Here is a 21,913-nt window from a genome sequence, read left to right as displayed (position 1 = left end):
CTGTGAGCAAACTTGTATTACAACATACTCTATAGATATTTGTACACTACCTCAATGCATTATCTGTCAATTTCAATTTATCATTAATCTTCTTCCTATCAAACTTAATCACTTGATCAAATTTATCTCTTTTTGCCTGTGTGAACCTCTCTAGTGCTTGTGGGTTTGATATCTGCTACAAGGATTGAAAATCCACTTCTCTGTTAAACTTGCACTCTGGGACTACTCTATGCAAAATAGTGATAAATTGATCAAATAACACCTTTATCCATAGATCCTTTCTTAAACATTTTATGTGCAACCATCATCATGAGTTCAATAGAACTCATCTCGATTATGATTTTCTTTTCAACCTACGAGGTGTCAATTGACAACAATGATGGACTCACTACCAGTTCCCTATCGAACTCCCCTTTCTTCTCCTCTGAAGGTTTAACCTTTATAGCTTCCTCACTTGCACCGGTGGCTTCGCCACTTGGTGCAGTTTCAATAAGTATTGGTTCCTCTCTAGGAACTGTAACCTCACCCTATACATCTATATCCAGAAGACTGGTGTCCTCAACATTAGTAGCCTTTACATTATCAACCTTCACACTCTCTGTATCTACCAGTATCTCAACATTTTCCTATACATTTGTATCTACCAGGGGCCCAATATCCACTGTCTTAATGTTTTTCAAAATTGAGGGTGAAGTACCCATAATACGCTTTCCTTTTTCTTCAACCGAGATGTTTGCAGTATCTATCTTAGATTCTGGGGAAGTATAAAAACCATAGTTCTCTTAAAAGAACTTAACCCATGCCTTGTGGCTCTCCTTGATTATCTCATTGATTCTACCTAACATAAGACTGATTATTCTATGCTTGTTGTTAAATATTTTCCTATCTACAACTTCAAGTGTCTTATCCATCTCCTCTGGAGCAATAGAAACATGAACATCTAACAACTCTTGAATCTTTATATGCTTGTTCTCTTGCATTGCTGATAGTCTTCTAGCATCTAACATATCATACAACTGTGTCAGTATTTGGTCTTCAATTTCTAACAGGGATTTCTTATAAATATCCAAATATAACAAAACTGCTTCCTCTACTTCTCTTTGTTCATCATTATCTAAATGTTCATAATAAAATTGTACTATCTTTAACATACCATCTTTAGTAATCTCATCAACTAACTCTACACAAGTCTTTGGTGGAATGATAGTTACATTACCAGATTCAATTGCCAAATCAATGTCATCCTTCTTCTTCCTTCTTCCAGTATCGGATGGGGCTGAAGGTGTTTCTTTTGGTGCTTTCTTCTGTGTCAGTACCCTGATAGTAACTTTCCTAACCAGTTTCTTCTTCGCCTCTACCTTGGTCTCTTCATTTTTCTTCCTCAATACCCTTTTGAATGCCAAGGGTGTGTCAGCATCAGATGTCGATTCAACTGCAATAGGTTCAATGAATATTTCTGGTTCTTTCCTCTTCTTTTCTTTCTCTAGAACAAAATGAATCAATTCTTTAATGTCCTGTGAAAATTTTTCAACAAAGTTACTTGCCTTTCCTTCTTGCTTCTCTCTCTTCTTTTGGTTGAACTCAGTTTCAACCTCTTACTTCTTTTGTTTAGCAATGCCAAAGGTTTTTACAGTTTCATCTACAAGTGCATCAATTAACATTTATGCATAAGAATCAAGAATTTGTGCATCAACGTCATAACCCATTTCCTCAATTCAAATCTTTCGGGGCCTAATAGCTTCCATCAAAGTTTCATCTTTCTTGACCATGAAGCATATGTCAGCTGAGTACTTCTCGACAATGTTCTTAGGAACCCTCATCCTAGAATTCATAGCCTTTTGAAATGCTTTAAAATAACCCCACACTTTGTCATCTCTCTGACTACCCAATGTAGCAATTAACTATTTTAGTTGCCTCCCTACAGGGATATCAAATGCCCATTTTCTCTTCCCAAAACCGAGAGTCTCATTGATGAAAAATAGCATTAAATAGACAATTAGGTTACCATACCGGAATGTCCCTTTCTTTTCTCCTTTAATATTTCCTAGGTTAATCAATAATTCATCCAACATCCAACCACATAGATCCAACTTCTCATTCTCCCTCATCATTTTATGAGATGCATAAATGCAGGAGCTAGAAATAGAATTCAGTCAGTTTGATTGAGTTACCTTGTAACCAATGACCATGCTACCGAATCTGATATCTATGTCGATGATAGTACTGATTCTCATTGATCATCTATCTGATATTGCGTCGGTAATCTTGTTAACTTGATCATTTGAAACTTTCTTCTTTGGACGTTCTCCAACCTGTGATAAACTAATGATTGCAATGATGGCCTCCTTTATAATCTTATACAGTCTATCCAACCATATAAACTCTCCATGCACCCTACTCAAAACATACCTAACAACTTCATCTTCAAATTCTGGAATATCCAGAATGTCGGTAAGCCCTAGATCAACAATATTTTGGTATTCAATTTTAATATTTCTAGAATCTCCTATTAGATCATTCATGTACATGCTCTTGATATCCATCATTTCCAAATCCTCAATATGACAGTGAATGTAAGCTCTTACATCTTCAACATACACGACTCCTTTTGGGTCATGCTAAAAAGCTCCAACTGAATCGTCCAGAGTAGCAACATGCAGATGTCGCTTGAAAATCAGCTAGGGACGGTCCTTGACCTCAACAATAGTTAGATTTGTAACAAAGATAGGTACATATGATGATCCCACTTCCATGATTGAAGATAAATACCTGTGAATTGTTGTCAGTAAAATACTCTAAAGACTTCTTCCAATTGCTGGTGAAATCACTCAAGATGATATCAATCATTCTGATTTGCCTTAGACTTCCTTTGAATTGCTCTAAATTACTCTGAATGCAAAGTGATAAAAAATGAAGTGAATTTGACCTTTTATCCTTCAAGAAAACCCTAATCTTTCATTGATATAAATGAATTCCAGTGGAAGATATTGGATCTCGATCAAACATATCCATGCCAGATAAGCATCTCCAATGTATGGAACAGCCTCCAGAACCTCTTCTAGGGGCTTAAGAAGTATTATCATGAATTTTTCCTACCCCTAAGGCATCTTCCTTAGATACCGGATGAGCTTCCTACCAATGCAGGAGCAACCTCCTCTGTCGGTTGAGTAACCGGTGCATCTACTAATTGTTCTTCTGACTTCCTTACCCATCGCTGGTTATGATCTTGCCAGATTTTTGCTTCTACCAGTTGATCCTTCATTACCAACCGGTGGATTTCTGCTTCTACAAAATTTATCAATATGTCCAACCTCATTACATACATACCATGTAACATTGTTTTTTTGAATTGCTTTGCTAAAACTGGTATAATTTCTAGACCTAAACTGATTAGCCATATTTCCAAATTTTCCACATGCATAACATTTAACATTCATTCTGCAATGTTTTGTCTTATGTCCATACTTATTGCATTTAGAATATTGACCGGGAGCAGAATCAAGGTTCTGATTTTCTCTATTTCTACATTGCCTACCCATGTGACCAAATTTATTACAAACAAAGCATCTACCATTAAATTTATAAGTATTAAACTACCTTATTGGTGCCTTATGGTTTTGATCTTCATTTGCAGTACCAGAACTTTGTCCTTGTTCAAATCCAAGTCCACTGGAATCTACATTCTGCCTATGTCTCTTCAAGAACTCATCTAGTTGTGTTGAACTAATCTTGAATTTTTCTTTATACTCACTTGCAATAGTTAGATCATCTCTCAGAATTATCATTTGTCTCTCAAGCTCTTGTTCATTACTCTAGGATTGTACTAAATCAGTTCTCAACATATCATTCTCATGAACCAACCTACAACATTCTTCAAATTTGTTCTTTAGAGATACAACAAGATTTTCTTCCTTTTTCTTTCAGTCTTCAATCTCTTTAGACATCCTCATAGTTATAGTTTGCATTTCATTTCTCATGACCATGTTCTCCTGACTCAACTTCTGATAATGTTCCTTAAGTGCATCTCTCTCTTCATCATCCTGATTTTGTAAAAGTTCCTTCCTCCTAGCTTGAACAGATGATAACCTCAGTTGTAGGACAAGAATGAATTCTTGAGAAGAATTCAATTCATTTTGTAGCTTCAAGTTCTTCATCCTTTTAGCATCATAATCTTCAAGTGCCACCTCAAGCTGCTTTTCTAAACTCATATCCATGGATTCTAGATTCAGGATCTTCCTCAAGCTATTAAAATTCTTTCAAGGCACAAGGTTCTGATACCAATTATTGGAATCCAAGAACACTAAGAGGGGGGAGGGTGAATCAGTGTTCTACCAGAACTATCAACTTTAACTTTATTAAAACATGCATACACCAACCAATATATACTGGTACATACAAAATTGAAAGAAGTAAAGCAACCAATAAGCCAATCACATAAATGAATACCATAACACACATAATTATACATGGAAAACCTCAAAGAGGAAAAACCACAGTTGGATTTGTGACCCACAATATCAATCCACTGGCCATATGAAGAGATATTAAAAAATATAGGGGCCTGCACTTGCACGAAGGCTTACAGTCTAGAGCACACTGCTCATTCACAAAAGGAGCCTCACTGGCTACATACAAATCTAGACTACAATCCTGAGAAATGATTGAACTACAAAGATAGCATCTTCTATTCCTAAATATAATTCTAGTTAAGCTTTGTATGTTCCAATCTGAAACCCTTAACCCTATACCAGAATAACCCTTACATAAATATCCTCACATACATGATCTCTCTCATATGTTTTGCATCTCCTTTACATTCCATAACCTTGCACACTTTCCTATATTATCTCAAAATGATCTAGTCAACTGACCTATATAGCCTTTACAATTTATCATGCCTTATGTCGGCTTACAAAGATAATTACAATATCAATATACATGTCGGCTAGATAACATAAATAAATGAATGTCAAAAACAATTGCCAATGTCGGATCCAAAAGATGTCAGCCTCCAATACAGATAACCTAATTCTAAACCATGTCAGCTTGCATTGTAGGTAACCAAAGAATTCTATCCAACTTGTCGGTGTCAGTGCCAATGTCAGTGAAGTGTCTGTGAAGTGCCTACTAGTACACAACTAACCCAAAATATGAAGCCGAAATAATTTACCATGTTGCCATCAATGACAACATGTTGAAACCAACCAATTGAGTGTCAATTGCTAACATATTCATCTACTCTAACATTTGTTCTTTAAACCTTCTTCTTGATTCTCTTGTTGTATCATCTTTAACCCTTACTTCTTGTTGAGTATCCGAGGAATTTTCCTTCATCAACTATTGAGTGAAAATTTCCTAGATCTTCGTCTCTTTTGATGTAATATTTTCTTCCAAATAATCTAGGACACTTGATAGTAGCTTGTCTTCCATTTCATAAAGATCATAAGGGGTCTTAGAATTATTGACCCTAACTTGCACTCTATTAAGAATATAGACAAAAGCATGCATAACTTCCTTCCAATAAACATCAGCCAAGTTAGCATCCTTTAACATTGTCCTAGCCATCTATTGAACAAATCTATTTTTCCTTTCAACAACCCCATTCTATTGAGGGATCTTAGGAGTAGATAGATATCTCCTAATCCCATGTTCTTCACAAAACCTTTGAAACTCATTTGATGTAAAATTGCCTCCTCTATCAGAACTTAAGCATTTATTTTAACATCTATTTCATTCTTAACTATATATTTGAAATCTTTAAACCTATCTAGGGATTTTGATTTTTCTTTTAGAAAAGTAACACATGTCATTCTACAAAAATAATCAACAAGCAACACAAAATACCTTTCACCATTTATCCCTCTTGTCTTGGTAGTTTTGCAATGATCCCTATGTTTTAGCTCCAAAGTTTTTGTAGTAGAATACTCCTTATTCTTAAATCTTGTCCCTGTTCACTTTCCAATCTGAATTTTCTTGCATACTATGATTACAGATTTGATAATGTTTGGCATTTCTCTTACTGCTTGTGTATAATTAATCTTTACCATGATGTCAAAATTGATGTATCTCATCCTTTTGTACCAAAGCCAATAATCACTACTGAGAGCCATCATATAGCTATTTCCTTTATCTTCCTTTAGATGATAAACATTTCCATTAGTCCTTGTTCCTTCTACAATGAATCTTCTCAATTTACCTCATCTAATTTCCTAACCTTTTCATGAAATGCATGTTTTTAACCTTTGTTGCACATCTGACTAACATTGAGAAGATTATGTTTCAATCCCATAATGTAGAGAACATCTGCTATCTTGTTCTTTCCATCAATGGTTATGCTTCCTCTACCACAAATCTTTGCAAACTCTCCACCACCAAACTTAACTAATCCATCATCCTACTTTGTAAGATTGACAAACTTTCTTCTATCATTAGTCATGTGATTGAAACATCTACTAGAAATCACCCAATCATTTAAATCTTCTCTTGCATGAAGAGAGATCCATACAATAAATGATCTTTAATTGTTTTTGTCAATATGCAAGGTACTGGATGCATTAAATTTTTCAACATTATTGACTTTCACAACTATAAATAGTGTTTCATCATTTGAATCATTGCGATCCTCATCTTTAGATGAGTAGCTAGTTTCTTTGGAATAAAAACACATTTTAGACTTATCTCTTTTATCACTGTCATCTCCTCTTCTATTGTTATCTTTTTTGAAAGTACATTTAGATGCATAATGACCAATTCTTCCATAATTAAAATATTTTAAAGGTAACTTAACTTTATTTTTAATAGTGACTTTCTTTAATCTTCTCACAAAGTTTGTCTCTACATTGTCAATATCATCATCCAGATCAACATCATATTCCTCTTTCTTATTGGCTATAAAATCAGCTTCCTTCTTGTGATTATCAAATTCAATTTTTCTCATCTCAAAAGTAGTGAGAACACTGTAGAATTGATCCATTGTATATTTATCCAAATCCCTACTTTTCTCAATACAAAATTCTTTATAACTATAGTATTTCAGAAGAGATGTAAGTACATTTTTCACTACTTCAATGTCTTCATCCAATTTTCTACCAATACTTTAAATTTCATTTACTAAAGTTTTTGTTACCTAAAGTGTATAGTTGTCAATGTTTTCCTCTTCTAACATTCTTAGATTCTCAAAAAATCTGCATACTGATTTGTCTTACTTTGTCATCTCCTTCATAGAACCTAATAAGATTCTCTCAAACATATTTAGTAGACTTGCAGTGCATTGCCTTCATAAATTTTGAATCTTTCAAACCTTATGGTAGAATTTTTTCCTTTCCATTATTTTAATACAATCTGATCACATCTAGAGTAGTTGGATGAGTAGAAGGAGTAGTATAACCATCTATGATACAGTTTTATATTCCAAATGAAAACTTTCAGATGTTGAGAGGAGGGTGAATCAACATAAATAAAACAACCATTTATTTAGCATTTATTCCAATTATCATAAGTACAGAAGTAAAAAATTGAAATGAAAAACATCAATCATGCAATGACACCAAGATTTTACATGGAAAACCTAATGAGAGAAAAGCCATTGAATTATCTTGCTATATGAAAACTGATTACAAAATTCTAGGCTATAGACCAAATAAGCTCACTACTCATGATTTGGACTTGTAAGCTAAGGCACACAAACTTAGAGAAAAAACAATGGATTTGCAAAATACGGAAGATCACTTATTTAGGGAATGATACAATAAATCTAATTACATAGAGTAATAATTATTTAATTGAGTAGAAGAACATCTTCTAAAATATTAATTATAGCTCATAGTTATTGTAATGGGGCAAAAAAAATTAGGGTTTCACAAGTTATGCTTTGTAAACTAGGAAATGGCCTAACTTTCAGATTCATTACATCAAAAGGAGGATGAATTCAATAGATCCAACCTCAATTCTATTAGGAAGAGGGTTGAATGCTAATTGGAGTCCTATTTCCCCTTTTGTTTGAGTTGAAAATGCAATTGAATCTTGTCTGGATCCTCACATAACAGTTTTAGGGTTTTATGTAGAATGTATTCATGGAAGGTTGATCATGGATATCATCTTGAGTTCTTAAAATTGACTTCACTTCTTCTCCAATTCTTGATGAATGTTTGATGATTTTCTCACTTGAATTGAATTTTCTAAAGTGTAATTAAGATGATTAGAAGTTAAGTTTCAAATGAGAGGGGTAGACCTCCTTTTATACTTGTCTTCTTGAGAACAATTCAGAGTAGGTCAACATGGGGTAATATTTATTGCTCACATGAGGTGATAGTTGTGAGGACCAAATTTGGGTCCTAATTAAGAGGATTAGGGCACTAGTAACCCTAGTATTTAGCTAGGACCACGGCGTCCAACACGCTGGTCCTAAGAATTAGACTTAGATATAGGGATAAGGTAGGGAAGGTGGTGAAAATGAAAGTTTGTAAATCAAAATAGCCATTGAGCATCAAAAGGAAAAGCACCAAGGTGAGGTCTAGGTGAGGACGAAATTGTATGTAGATAAAATTTATGAGACTAAACATACTCACAGTAAAGTACAGAGTCGCATTGATAAAATTTCACCAAGATATCAAAGAGACAAGGCACACCAAGCCCCTGGGGACTTTAGAATCTCACTACTCTAATATCAAGATAAAAGGGACAACACATGAAAGGAAAAGAGACAACATGACTACACTAGCCTAGTATGATTTGCTTACCACGAGTCATGAAAAGGAAAAATAGCAAATTACAAAGCAAGAGGCTCAATTTGCAAGGTAACTTGAATATTGAAAACATCTCATGGTGTGTGCATAAAGAGTAACATTGAGCAAATTGTACGCCTCCACACTAAAGTGATTTCATACCCCTTATTGAGTGCAATTTATTTAAGGTAGCATGCATTTAAAACACAAGCACATTACCATAATAAGATGTCCCCAAGAAAGGACAAATCAAAAGATAATGGTCACATAAAAAATAGGAAAAATCACATAAGGGATGCACTAACTCTAGGGTGAGTATGATCTTATGATAAATAATGTATATCAATAATATTTGTATTGAATTGACCTCATCCCCCAAAGGTAGTGGAACTACAAACACAATGGAAGAAGAGAACAAAATATAACAAACAAATGTATTTTTGAGTCAACATGGAAGAGACCAAAAATATATCTCAATGCTTTTCATCATCCCCAAGTAGACAACACAAGGCACATTTATGAACAATAGCACATATATGACATAAGATAGATATGACATATAGAATAATTGCGAAACAAATAGAAGAATGTCACAATGGATTATGCCTCTTTATTACCTTGCAGGGCAATGGAGTAACAATAATCATAAAAAAAAAACACAAAAACATGTCAAGCAACATGACATGAGGGAAGCATATTAGGAAAAAGAAAACACATAAAACAAAAACTATGACGCGAACAAAGCTAGCCAAGCAAATCATTCACCTCCCAAAATTTCTTAACATCAACTAGCGATGGTGTACAAGATGCAAGATGAGACTCATCGGTAAACTTAGATGGAGCTACTGCAAGTTCAAAACAAGGATAATGCTCTAATGATGAATCACTTTGTTTGTCACCTTGAGATAGGGTTAATGCTTTTGAAAACTGTGAAGATAGCTCATGATTAATTTCAACAAGCTCATACATATCATTAGAATAATTAGAATCAACATTGTTAGCATGAAAAACATTATCATCATCCACATCATCATCTAGATTAATAAAAATGGGATCAATAACACGAAAATAAATTGAGTCTTCATTTTTCTTAAGCATTTTTAATTTAGACCTGTGATTTGAATTGAACTTCCTCCCTAGGGTTAGTTGGAGCTTCGACAAATGGGATGAAATCAAAATTTGGTGTTGTTGGGGACAAAATGGTTTGGGAAGAAATCTCGAGAGCTTTAGAACAATGTCTACGTCGGTGTTCTCTCACACAATGATTCCATTTAGTTTTAGTTGAGACTTGCAAAGATTTAGGATCAATGGACATAGGATTCTTTTCTTTCCTTATAGGGGAAGGAATTGGAGAAAAATCTAATAGGTTGAGAGATACTTGATGCCAAGTACTTCCATTTGTATTAAGTAGGAGGTGGGATTGAGTCATATATTCAAGGAATAGAAGGAGTAGGTAGTATAGTAGGTCCATTATGAGGAGGAGGAATATTCATGGGTGTAGGGTATCTAGGTTTACTCAAGGCCATGATTATCTCATGTTTCTATTTTTGGTAAGATAAGAAAATGATGTCGCTTCAAGGCTTAAGAGCCTCAGGTTGTTTAGGCCAAAAGTAATCAAGAGTGAAATTTCCTCGCTTCATCTTGGGTTGGTAAAGGATATAATTAACTATTATAATAGCTCCATTATGAGGGAATTTAAAACACTCATGAGTTGTAGAAGAGATATCTTTCATTGAAGAGGTCCAAGGATGTCCCAACTTCATCATAAATTGATCTGATATATAGAAATTATAGAAAAGGTGACATCCAAGCACTTAAAACCAACCTCATCGGGAAGGGTGATAGAACCAATAGTAGGAGAAGATAAACCATCATACACCTTAACCATAACATCATATATATCATTGGTGATATGATGAATCAATAATGATCTAGTCAACTACTGAGAGTGGGGGGGTGAATCAATAAATAAAAAAGACAAATTAAACTTTCACCAAACTTAGCCCCAACTCATAAACAACTTGCAAAATTATCTGGTTTAGACTTTGTATCAAAAATAGATACTGCACTGTCAAGCTTACCGATTGACTAAGATATCAATATAACAATATAAAAATGTAACAGATCGGAAACTCACATACCATTTAACCAAAACATCAACCACTTTACTAACACTAGTAATAGCTCATTTCAAATCAATTCTGGTCATCTAATCATATCTAATTGGCTTTACCGGCTAAACATATTAATCATATCAAAACATAACCAAAAAATCATTCACCACTTGACACAATGATTTTTGAAGTGGAAACCCAAATGGGAAAAACCACAGTGGGGATGAATACCCACAAGTATTCTAAACTCTTCTGAAGTTTGCCCTGTTAGGAGCCAAGCCTTGTTAGAAGCTTTACAAAAATGTCCTATTAGGAACAGATCTGGTTAAGGACCACCCAATTAAGGGATTGACTACAATACCTTGTTAGGAGTAACCTCGATAGAGGATTTCAAATCCAAGCTAATGGATCACTTGGTTAGAGGATTTAGAAAGCACCAAGCCTATTAAAGCTTACCCAATTAAGGGATTTAACTATTTTAATGGTTAGAGAACAACAGGGTCTTTTTGATCTGGTAATAGCACTTCTTTGCTTAGTCTGATCCTTTTATGCTCCTATCTGCCTTCAAAACATTCTGCAAATACTCCTTTTGGTTTGGCAATCAATCACACTACCACACTTAACCAAATTACCAACACAATTACAAACAACTCATCGACCTTACAAAGAAATACAATAGGTCGGTAACACATCACAAAACCTAAGATCTCATACAGATCATTAAAATATCGGTTCAAATATGACTATTGGATTACATAGCAATCAGCTACACATTGTTCAAGACAACTTTGACCACTCCTAGATCACCACACATTGGATCCTGTAACTCATTACGCGTTATTCACTTCATGCTATTCATTTGTTCATTCCCAAGATTAAACAATTATCTCTACATGCCAAAAACACTTTGAAACTCATCACTTGCAACATGCATACATGGCATAATCATCTTCGATCACCATTCGATCATAGATCAACATAACCAATTCACCAAGATCCATCTATTAGGGTTTGTCATATCAACAAGTTAGGGTTGTCGGTTGATCACAATGCTTGAATAAGAATACCGGTTTCCTTCACTGTTCTACTACCAATTGCATTACTGCATCACTACCGGTTGCAATACAACTCCATTACAAATTTCTATTGACATCAATGACAACACTATACTTCATTAATGCATTCTTCATGTAGTGCCAACAATCTCCTCCTTTGGCATTGATGGCAATACAAATATCAATACCCTTTTGATTGTGATGATTGAGAGTAATGCACATACACAGGTATAGGAATCTTGGTTTACATTTTCCAATCACATACTCTCCTTCAACTGAGTCTCCATGTCTTCATCTGGGAATTGGCTATCAATCATATATAGTTACTCTCCCTATCAATCATATAGTTCTTCTCCCGCTTTCATAGCAATGCCAAAGTGAATACCAATATCATCTATTTAACCATTCCATGCTTCACCGATCTGCAACAACGGTCTGCAACTTGTTGCTCCACCTTTGGAGTATCTCAACTCTGCACCAATCCTTTTCAAAGATCACCAATAAGCTCCAAGACTGATGTCTTCCACACCAGCTTAATTGACCTCATGCAGGGGTACAACCCCTAGCTGACCTCTAAGATACTCAAAAGTAGTCTTAGGTAAAGGTTTAGTAAAGATATCTGCTAGTTGTTCCTTAGTAGATACATTCTCCAATGACACATCCTTACTCTACACTTTATCTCTCAAGAAATGAGACTTTAGCTCAATATGTTTGGTTCTAGCATGCAACACCGGGTTCTTTGAAATGTTTATTTTACTGGTGTTATCACTAAAAATCCTAACTAGTTCTAAAATCTTCAACTTGAAACCTTCCAGAATGTGTTTCATCCAAATTGCCTGGGTACAATTCATATATGCTGCAACATATTTAGCTTCTGTAGTTGACTATGATATACAACTTTGTTACTTGTTGCTCCAAAATACAAGCCTTCCTCCAAGAAAGAAAGCTCCTCCGGTTGTACTCTTCCTATCATCAATATTTCCTGCCCAGTCTGCATCTGTATAGACTTTCAAATCAAAGTTACCTACATATGGATACCATAATCCATAATCAATTGTGCCTTTTAGATATCTAAAAATTCTTTTAGTTGCTACCATGTGTGTCTCCTTAGGACTTTTCTGAAATCTGGCAACTAATCCACTTGCATAAGCAATATCCGGTCTATTGTGAACAACATAATTTAGTTTCCATATCATTGACCTATACTCCTTTTCATCCACTGATGCAGAATCATCCTCCTTAGACAATTTATAGGTTGTAACCATTGGTATTCCAATGGGTTTACGGTCTCCCATTCCAAAAGTCTTCAATACCTCTTTCACATATTTGGATTGTGTGATAAAAATACCATTCTTCATCTGTTGAATTTGCAAACCTATAAAGAATTTTATCTCTCCTACCAAAGACATCTCAAATTCAATTTTCATCTCATTAGTAAATTCATCACACATGTCATCATTGCCTCCAAAAAAGATATCATCCACAAATACCTCACTAACTAGTATCTTATCTCCTTCAGTCTTGAGATATATATTGTTGTCTTCACTGGTTCTCTAAAAACCTATATTCACCAAGTGAGAATTTATTCTTTTGTACCATGCCCTAGGTGCTTTCTTTAAACCATAGAGTGCCTTGGGTAGTTTGCACACCATATCCTTTGCTTTAGTCAAAGCATAACCATCTGGCTATACAATGTACACTTCCTCTTCCAATATTCTATTTAGAAATGTTGACTTTGCATCCATCTGATATACCTTGAATCCTCTATATTTTGCAAATGCAAGTAGAGTCCTAACACCTTCCAATCTTGCAACTGGTACAAATATCTCACCATATTCTTCACCTTCTTCTTGTGCATAACCTTTGCATACCAGTCAAGCTTTATTTTTGACCACTACTCCATCTTCCTTCATTTTATTTCTGAATACCCATTTAGTACTTATTACATTCTTGTTCTTCGGTCAGGGTACTAGTGTCCAAGTATTATTCTTCTCAATCTAGTCAAATTCTTCTTCTGTAGCCTTGATCCAATGATCATCTCCAAAAGCTTCCTTTGTTGTTCTAGGCTCAATATTGAAGATCATACAAGAATTCTCTCTTATTCTTCTTCTGGTTAACACATCAATATCTTTATCTCCAATAATTTGATCAAGATTATGATTGAATCTAACATACCTTGGAATAACATGATCATGGTCTTCACGTTCTTCTCCTTCTTCACTTTCTTCATCTTCTACAGAATCTACCTGTTCAAGTTGAACTGGTGCTACAATATTCATTTCACCAACTTATGGCTTCACTAGTTCTGGTTCCAAAATCAGAATGTAAGGTTCATATTCCTCCTTCTCCTTATTGATTTCTCTTGAATCGTCATGACACTCATCCACTCAGACATTAGCACTTTCAATGATCTTCTTTGTCTGGTTATTGTAATATTTGTAGGCTTTTCTCCTGGTGGAGTAACCAAGAAATATGCCTTCATTACTCTTAGCATCAAACTTACCAACATAGTCACCTCTCTTGATAAAACATCTTCTACAAAAAAATCTTAAAGTAATTGACATTAGGTGATCTACCATACAAGTATTCATAAGGAGTTTTATCCTTACCACTTTTAACCAGTATTTGGTTCATTGTGTAGATAGTTGTGCTAACAACTTCTCTCCAGAATGTCTTAGCTACACCTCTTTGTATTAGCATAGTCATTGCAACTTCAACAACTGACCGGTTGTTTCTCTCTGCAATACCATTTTGTTACAGTGTCCTAGGTGCAGAAATTTGCCTCTTAATTCCATTATCTTCACAGTACCTAGTGAATTCCTTTGAAGTAAATTCATGACCTTGATCAGTTCTTAAGCACTTATGCTTTCTTCCACTTTATTTTTCAACTAAGGCTCTGAATACCTTAAACTTTCTAAAGGATTCTATTTTATCCTTCAAGAATGTGACCCACATCATTCTTGATCAATCATCAGTAAGGATCATAAAATACCGATCACCTTGAATACTCCTAGTTGTTATTGGTCCACAAAGGTCGGTATGAACCAAATCTAGCAAATGTTTTGTTGAGAAATATTTGCTCTTAAAAGTTGAGGATGTCATCTTCCCTAACTGACATTCCTTACACAGAGCATCCACTGGTTTGTCCAACTGAGGCAAACCTCTTACACAATGTTATCAAAATTTGCATGACAAATCTTCAATGCCAAAGCCAACTATCTTCTACTTTTAAAATTAAACAATTGATGACTATAGAGCTTAAATGAAACCAGTTAACTTTTGTCTGCTTGCCAATTGCAATCGGTTCACCTTTGCTTCCATAGATTTTGCACATCCTATTAGGATTCCCACAGATACTAAGAGGGGGGGGGGTGTGAATTAGTATCTAACCAGTTAAGTAGTTTTCTTAACTTAAAACATGTAGAACAAATTAAAATTGTGTACCGGTAAATAGAAAATAATGCAATAAACAGAGATAGAAACAACCACATGAAAAACACACCATAACACAATGGTTTGACAAGGAAACCCGGTGTGGGAAAAACCTCGGTTGGATTTGTGACCCACAATATTCACTTACTGGCCAATAAGAGAATATTACTATTACAGGAGGGGCCTGCACATGCAGGAAGGCCGTGCTTAGAGCTCACTGCTCAAAATGGAAGTCTCACTAAATTACAAAATGGATTATATAAATCCAATGTCTTGTACTACTTCAAAATAGTATCTACTATGCTAGATCCAATACCGGTTTATAGCTTTGCTTCTTACATAAACCCTTAACCTATAATTCGCATAATAGGTCTGCCTTATTTCGCCTAATTACATTCTACCATGCTTACATCCATATCCCTTTTTTTTTCTTACAATGTTCTACAATGAACTCTCTTATATAAAAGTCATTTTACAACTTGCCAAGTCAGCTTACAATGATTTTACAATAATAAACAAAATACATTATCAATAAAATCCCTATCGACTTCTGTATCGATATGCTTCCTTTCACTATTGGTGCCAGTGGTCTGAGTGCCAGTGTAGAGTCTAATCTTGCTAGTGTCGGTGGATTGCCTTGCCGGTGTCATAGGATTGTAAGGTTACCATCAATGACAAAACCTTCAATCACCTACAATGTCTCATTGGAGTGTGCATTTGCCAGCAATCTCCCCCTTTGGCATTGATGACAACACTCATGAGAAAATTCAAAAATATATCCAAAAATTGAAGTCCAATAAAAATGTTACCCAAAATGTGTGAACCAAAAATGTGTGGACTCCCCCTGAGCAGATGAGTCTTTTGCTGATTTATTTTCATTTATTTTCTCATTCCACTACTCCCCCTTTGACATCAATGACAAAGGTTGTCAAAGTGTCAATAGAGTGTGGTTACCTGTCTCAACCTTGTAATCGAGTGGTTACAATTTGAAAAAGATCCACCAAAATTAAATTTAGGCCTTCAAGAAACTTTTTACTGTCTTTTATTGCTGCCTCTGTTCTTTGAACTTACCGGTGAGGTGTTGCATTTGCTCTGCCGGTGTTTTCTGTCCGTGTACTAATGCTTCAGATATTTCTTTCCTTAAACATGCTAGGTACTCCAACTATGGACTTAATCTCCATTTCAGATCCTTAGCCTTGCATTTTATTTTCTCCTTTTCTCTTTGTAGCTTTAGTAACTCTTCCTCAATACCTGTTATCTTTTGCTCAAAAATTGATAATGAATCAGATCAATTAATAAAATGGTCAGCTAGCTTATTAATTTCCTTCTGTATCTTGCTCATTTTCCTATTTATGTCAACTATCAAAAAGTTTGTCTTACAAGTGTCTCTATACAAAGTTTTGAATTCCTTAAGTGTGCTACACAGTTCCGGTAGAAGTGTGTCAAACTGCCTTGTACACTTCTTTATTTGCTCCTCAAAGAATTTATGTTTTTCTTTTTCTAACCTCTCTTTGAATGCTTCTTCCTTTATTTGCTCAACTGTCACTGTGTTGTCAGTAATGTACTTAGACAAAGTGTCAAGTTGATTCAAAGAATCCTTATTATCTACATTGCATTTTGGAGCTATCATCTTTAAAATTGGAATTGTGTCATCTATAGCTTTATATGCCTATGAACTACAATCTATTATTTTCTTTATAGAATCTTAAAAAAATTCAGTTACATTTGTTGATTTAAATCCTGCAGAAGAGGAACCAACATTCTGAATTCCATCAGTGGGAGCAATAACCTTGCTTGCAGTGACCTCTGGTAGGTCAGTTTGTGTTTCCATTTCCTTAAGCAATGGTCTGCCTTGTTCAACTATTGTCGGTGGCACTGATTCTACATTAACCTGTTGCTGTTCTGGAGCCTATTGCTCTATTTGTTGATTTGTTTGAGTCTTTGTCTGTTGCCCTATGTTACCATCTACCTCTTTTCCTTCGGTGTTATCAGTGTTATCAGTTACCAGTGGCTCACTAGCAATATTTGTCTTACCGGTTGTGTCCTTGTCTACCACAATGTTGACTTTCTGAGTATCAACATCAAATGTGTATAGTACCTCAGAATTAGGATTTGTATCCTCTTGTGGTACATCCATACTCTCATCTGTCGGTTGATCTTCAGTTGTTGCTACCAGTGAAGTATCTTGAGGTGGTGGGGGTAGATTATCAGTTATCTTTAAGCTTGGAGGACCACCAACCTTGCCTTTTCCTTTATCTTTGTCTTTTTGATAAAATTTGATTGGCTTGGGATTTCTATACTCTTCCTGTTTTTCCTTCTCAACAAGGAATATATCCCATCCATTTGTAGTTTCCTTTGCAACCTCATTTACTCTTCCAACCATTAGTGCAATATTCCAGTGTGCAGTAGAGAATATTGACCGGTTAGCCTCTGCAATCAGATCATCTATTTCCTTTGGAGAGTTAACTAGTAGACAACAAGTAATTTTTCAACTTTTATTTTCTTGTCAAGCTCTACAACAGCTTGTCTTCTTGCTTCCAGTCTCTTGAATAGTTCATCTAGTAGTTCATCTACAACTTGCATCAAGAACTTCTTGTAGATATCCAAGTGTAAAATTACACTATTTTCAACCTTTTCTTTATCATCAACTAATAGTGAATCATATAGTTTGTTGATGTTTTTGAGTTTTCCTTCTTCTATGATTTCATCCAATAGTCTGTTAATCGGAGATATTTTATTGAGTCCTTTTCTTTGGTGTCAACTTCTTCTTCTTAGGAGTTGTCTTCTTGATCGGGGGCCTCACTGCCTGTTGTTTTTGCCTAGTTCTTCTAGGTGAAGGTGTGGATACCGGTGAAGGTTCCCTTTTCCTTACAACTCTTTTAAATGTTGCAAGCATATCACTCTCTGAAGAAGTAGCTACTGGTGAAAGGTGAGTTTCAAGCTGTTGTGCTTCCAACTCATCTTCAATGATAACGGTTTGTTTTAGTACATCTTCTTTGATAGCCTTAGCCTATCTTAAACCTCTCCTCACTGTTGCTTCTACTTTCTTCACTCTCTTCTTGGATTGAATTTGGTTTTTAATGGTTTCTACACTACCAAATACCGCTTCCTTAGGTTCCTTGGGTGCTTCCAGAAGGGCTTTTGCATATGTTTCAATGATGTGGTCATCAATCTCATAGCCCATTTCAGTAACCCAAATTGTTCTTGGGATAACTGCCTCCATCTAGATCTCATCCTTCTTGATGACAAAACATATCTCATCCTTGTATTTATTTACAATTTCCTATGACAGTCTGACTCTAGTGTTCATCTGGGCCTTCAATGCTAGAAAATACTCATTGATATTCTTCTCTTTATTTTCACCCATGTTGTTCAATAAGTTAGATAACTGTTTCCCTACTAGTCTGTCAAATCCAAGGTTTTTGTTACCTATATCGGGCACCTATTTTATTATATGTAGCATTAGACATACAAGTAAATTGCCAAACCTAAATGTCCCTTTCTTATCCTTCTTGATCTTTCCCAGATTGTCAATAAGTTCATCCTTTAACCATTCACATACATCAATTTTCACATTATATTTAACCATATCATGAACACTTTTTATGTATAAGCTGGAAACTGAGTTAAGTCTATTTGCATGAGTTGTTTTGTAACCTAAAATCATGCTAATGAATCTCACATTTATGTCAGTTACATCATTCACCCTTAAAGACCTTTTGTCGGATGTTGCACTTGTTAGGTTCATTACCAGGTCATTTAAGACCTTCTTTGTCTTGTCTGGTCTGTTACTGGTGGAGGGTAACCCTATTACAGCTTTCACAGCTTCCTTGGTAATTTTATGAACCAAATCTAGCCAAAATAATGCACCATGTACCCTTCTCAATACTATCCTTATAACTTCCTTGGGGAAATCTGGAATGCTGAGGATTTCAGTGAATCCTAAACCCTAAACCCTAAACCCTAATAATTTTGTGTTCAGGTTTCACATTACCAGAATCATCACAAATGACAGTTTTGTACATGTTCTTAATTTCTTCATCTCCTAATTCTTCTATATGGCAATGGATATACATTCTAGGGTCTTCTACGAAAACTACTCCTTTGGGAATTTGGGGGAATGCACCAACATTATCATCCTTCTTTGCTATCTCAGGAACTAACTGAAATACGGGCCTAGGGTGCTTGATTATTTCCACTACAGTAGGGTTTGCTATGAATTCAGGTACAGAGGAGGATGCCATGATTATAAATACCTTTTTCTGCCTTTGGAAAGATTGATTGCTGAATTGCTTTGCTTCTTTGCTCAAAATGCCTTAGCTCTGGAAATTTCATGCTCTTCGAATGTTTGAATGCTCGGTGAAGTAAAATGGAGCCAAAAACACTAATTTATAATGTTAATTTGCCAACTACCATATTTAATGCATGTCGGTTAAGTAGTCACTTAACTCTATTTGCCGGTATAGAAGTAATTTCTACTTCTCACCATCAACTGAGGGAATAATAGCATATTTCACATTTGATTGCCAAACCCTCAAAGAAATTTTCTTCAATTAGATGAAGAGACTCCTGCCGGTGAAGTGCTACTATGTTCTGCCAGTGGAGGAGTATTCCTATCAACATTTAGTTCTGATTTCCTGATCCATTGTTTTGAAAATTCATGCTTAACTTCTTCAACTTTTTCTTTTCCTGTCAAACTAGAACCTTTGTTGTTTGCCGGTGAGGACTTACTTCTACAAAATTTAGCAATATGTCCAATTTTGTTACATGCATAACAAGTCACATTATTTTTCTGAATAGCCTTTCCATATCCTATGCTAGTTTGTGTTCTGCATTGATTACATAAGTGTCCAAATCTTCCACAAACATAACATCTAACATTCACTCTGCAATTTTTCAGAGTTATGACCAATTTTGTAGCATTTTGAACATTGACCGGTGGGTGCATTGGTATTTTGATAATTCCTAGATCTACATTGATTTGTTCTATTACCATACTTGTTACAGTTAAAGCATTTGCCATTGAATTTATAAGCAGTAGGCTGTCTTACCGGTTTGCTATGATCCTGTGTGTTTGCAGTACCAGATCTTTCTCTAGCTTCAAATCCAAGTCCACAAGTGTCACCATTAGGTTTTTGATTCTTCAAGTCACCATGTTCTTCTGAACTTTTCCTGAATTTTTCTTTATACTAATTTGTAGTATCCGATTCTCTTTCTAAGATTTCCTTTTGTCTCATCAGTTCATTGGAGTCATTTTGTGTATGCATCAGATCTGTCTTCAACAAATCATTTTCATAGCTAAGTCTAGTGTTCTCATTTGTTGCATCACTTAGTCTTCTAGTCAAATCTTCTTCATTCTTCTTTCTATCTTCAATTTCCTTACAAAATCTCATAGTCATATCTTGCATCTCATTCCTTGTTGTCATGTTTTCTTGTTTCAGCTTGTTTATCTGATCATTAAGAGTTTCCTTTTCATCATTCTCATTTTGCATCTTTTCACAGAGTTCTCTTCTCTTGTTTCTTGCAATGGTAAGATTTTATTGAAGTGCTTGAATAATATCCTGAGCTGCCTTTAGATCATCTTCAAGTTTGATATTTTTCAACTTTTCTGTATCAAAGTCTGAGAGAGCTGCTTCCAATTGCTTCATCAAATTTTCCATCTCTACTGGTGTCAAGATCTTCCTCAAGTTGTTAGGCTTCTAAAAATAGAGGACCAAGCTCTAATACCAATTGTTAGGATTCCCATAGATATTGAGAGGGGGGGATGAATCAGTATCTAACCGGTTAAGTAGTTTTCTTAACTTAAAACATGTAGAACAAATTAAAACTGTGTACCGGTAAACAAAAAATAATGCAATAAACAGAGATAGAAACAACCACATGAAAAACACACCATAAAACAATGGTTTGATGAGGAAACCCAGTGTAGGAAAAACCTCGGTGGGATTTGTGACCCACAATATTCACTTACTGGCCAATGAAAGAATATTACTATTATAGGAGGGGCCTGCACATGCAGGAAGGCCAAGTGCCTAGAGCTTACTGCTCAAAATGGAAGTCTCACTGACTTACGAAATGGATTATATAAATCCAATGTCTTGTACTACTTCAAAATAGCATCTACTATGCTAGATCCAGTATCGGTTTATAGCTCTGCTTCTTACATAAACCCTTAACCTATAATTTGCATAATAGGTCTGCCTTATTTCGCCTAATTACATTCTACCATGCTTACATCCATATCCCCTTTTTTTTTCTTACAATGTTCTACAATGAACTCTCTTATATAAGAGTCATTTTACAACTTGTCAAGTCAGCTTACAATGATTTTACAATAATAAACAAAATACATTATCAATAAAATCCTTGTCAACTTCTGTGCCGATATGCTTCCTTTCACTACTCGTGCCTGTGGTCTGAGTGTTGGTGTAGAGTCTGATCTTGCTAGTGCCAGTGGATTGCCTTGCCGGTGTCATAGGATTGTAAAGTTTCCATCAATGACAAAAACTTCAATCACCTACAATGTCTCATTGGAGTGTGCATTTGCCAACACATCCCATTCTTGAATTCCAATGGATAACCTCTTTCA

Source organism: Cryptomeria japonica, chromosome 7 (assembly GCF_030272615.1).
Source record: "Cryptomeria japonica chromosome 7, Sugi_1.0, whole genome shotgun sequence".
NCBI classification, from domain to species: Eukaryota; Viridiplantae; Streptophyta; class Pinopsida; order Cupressales; family Cupressaceae; genus Cryptomeria; species Cryptomeria japonica.
This window is presented reverse-complemented; position numbering follows the sequence as displayed.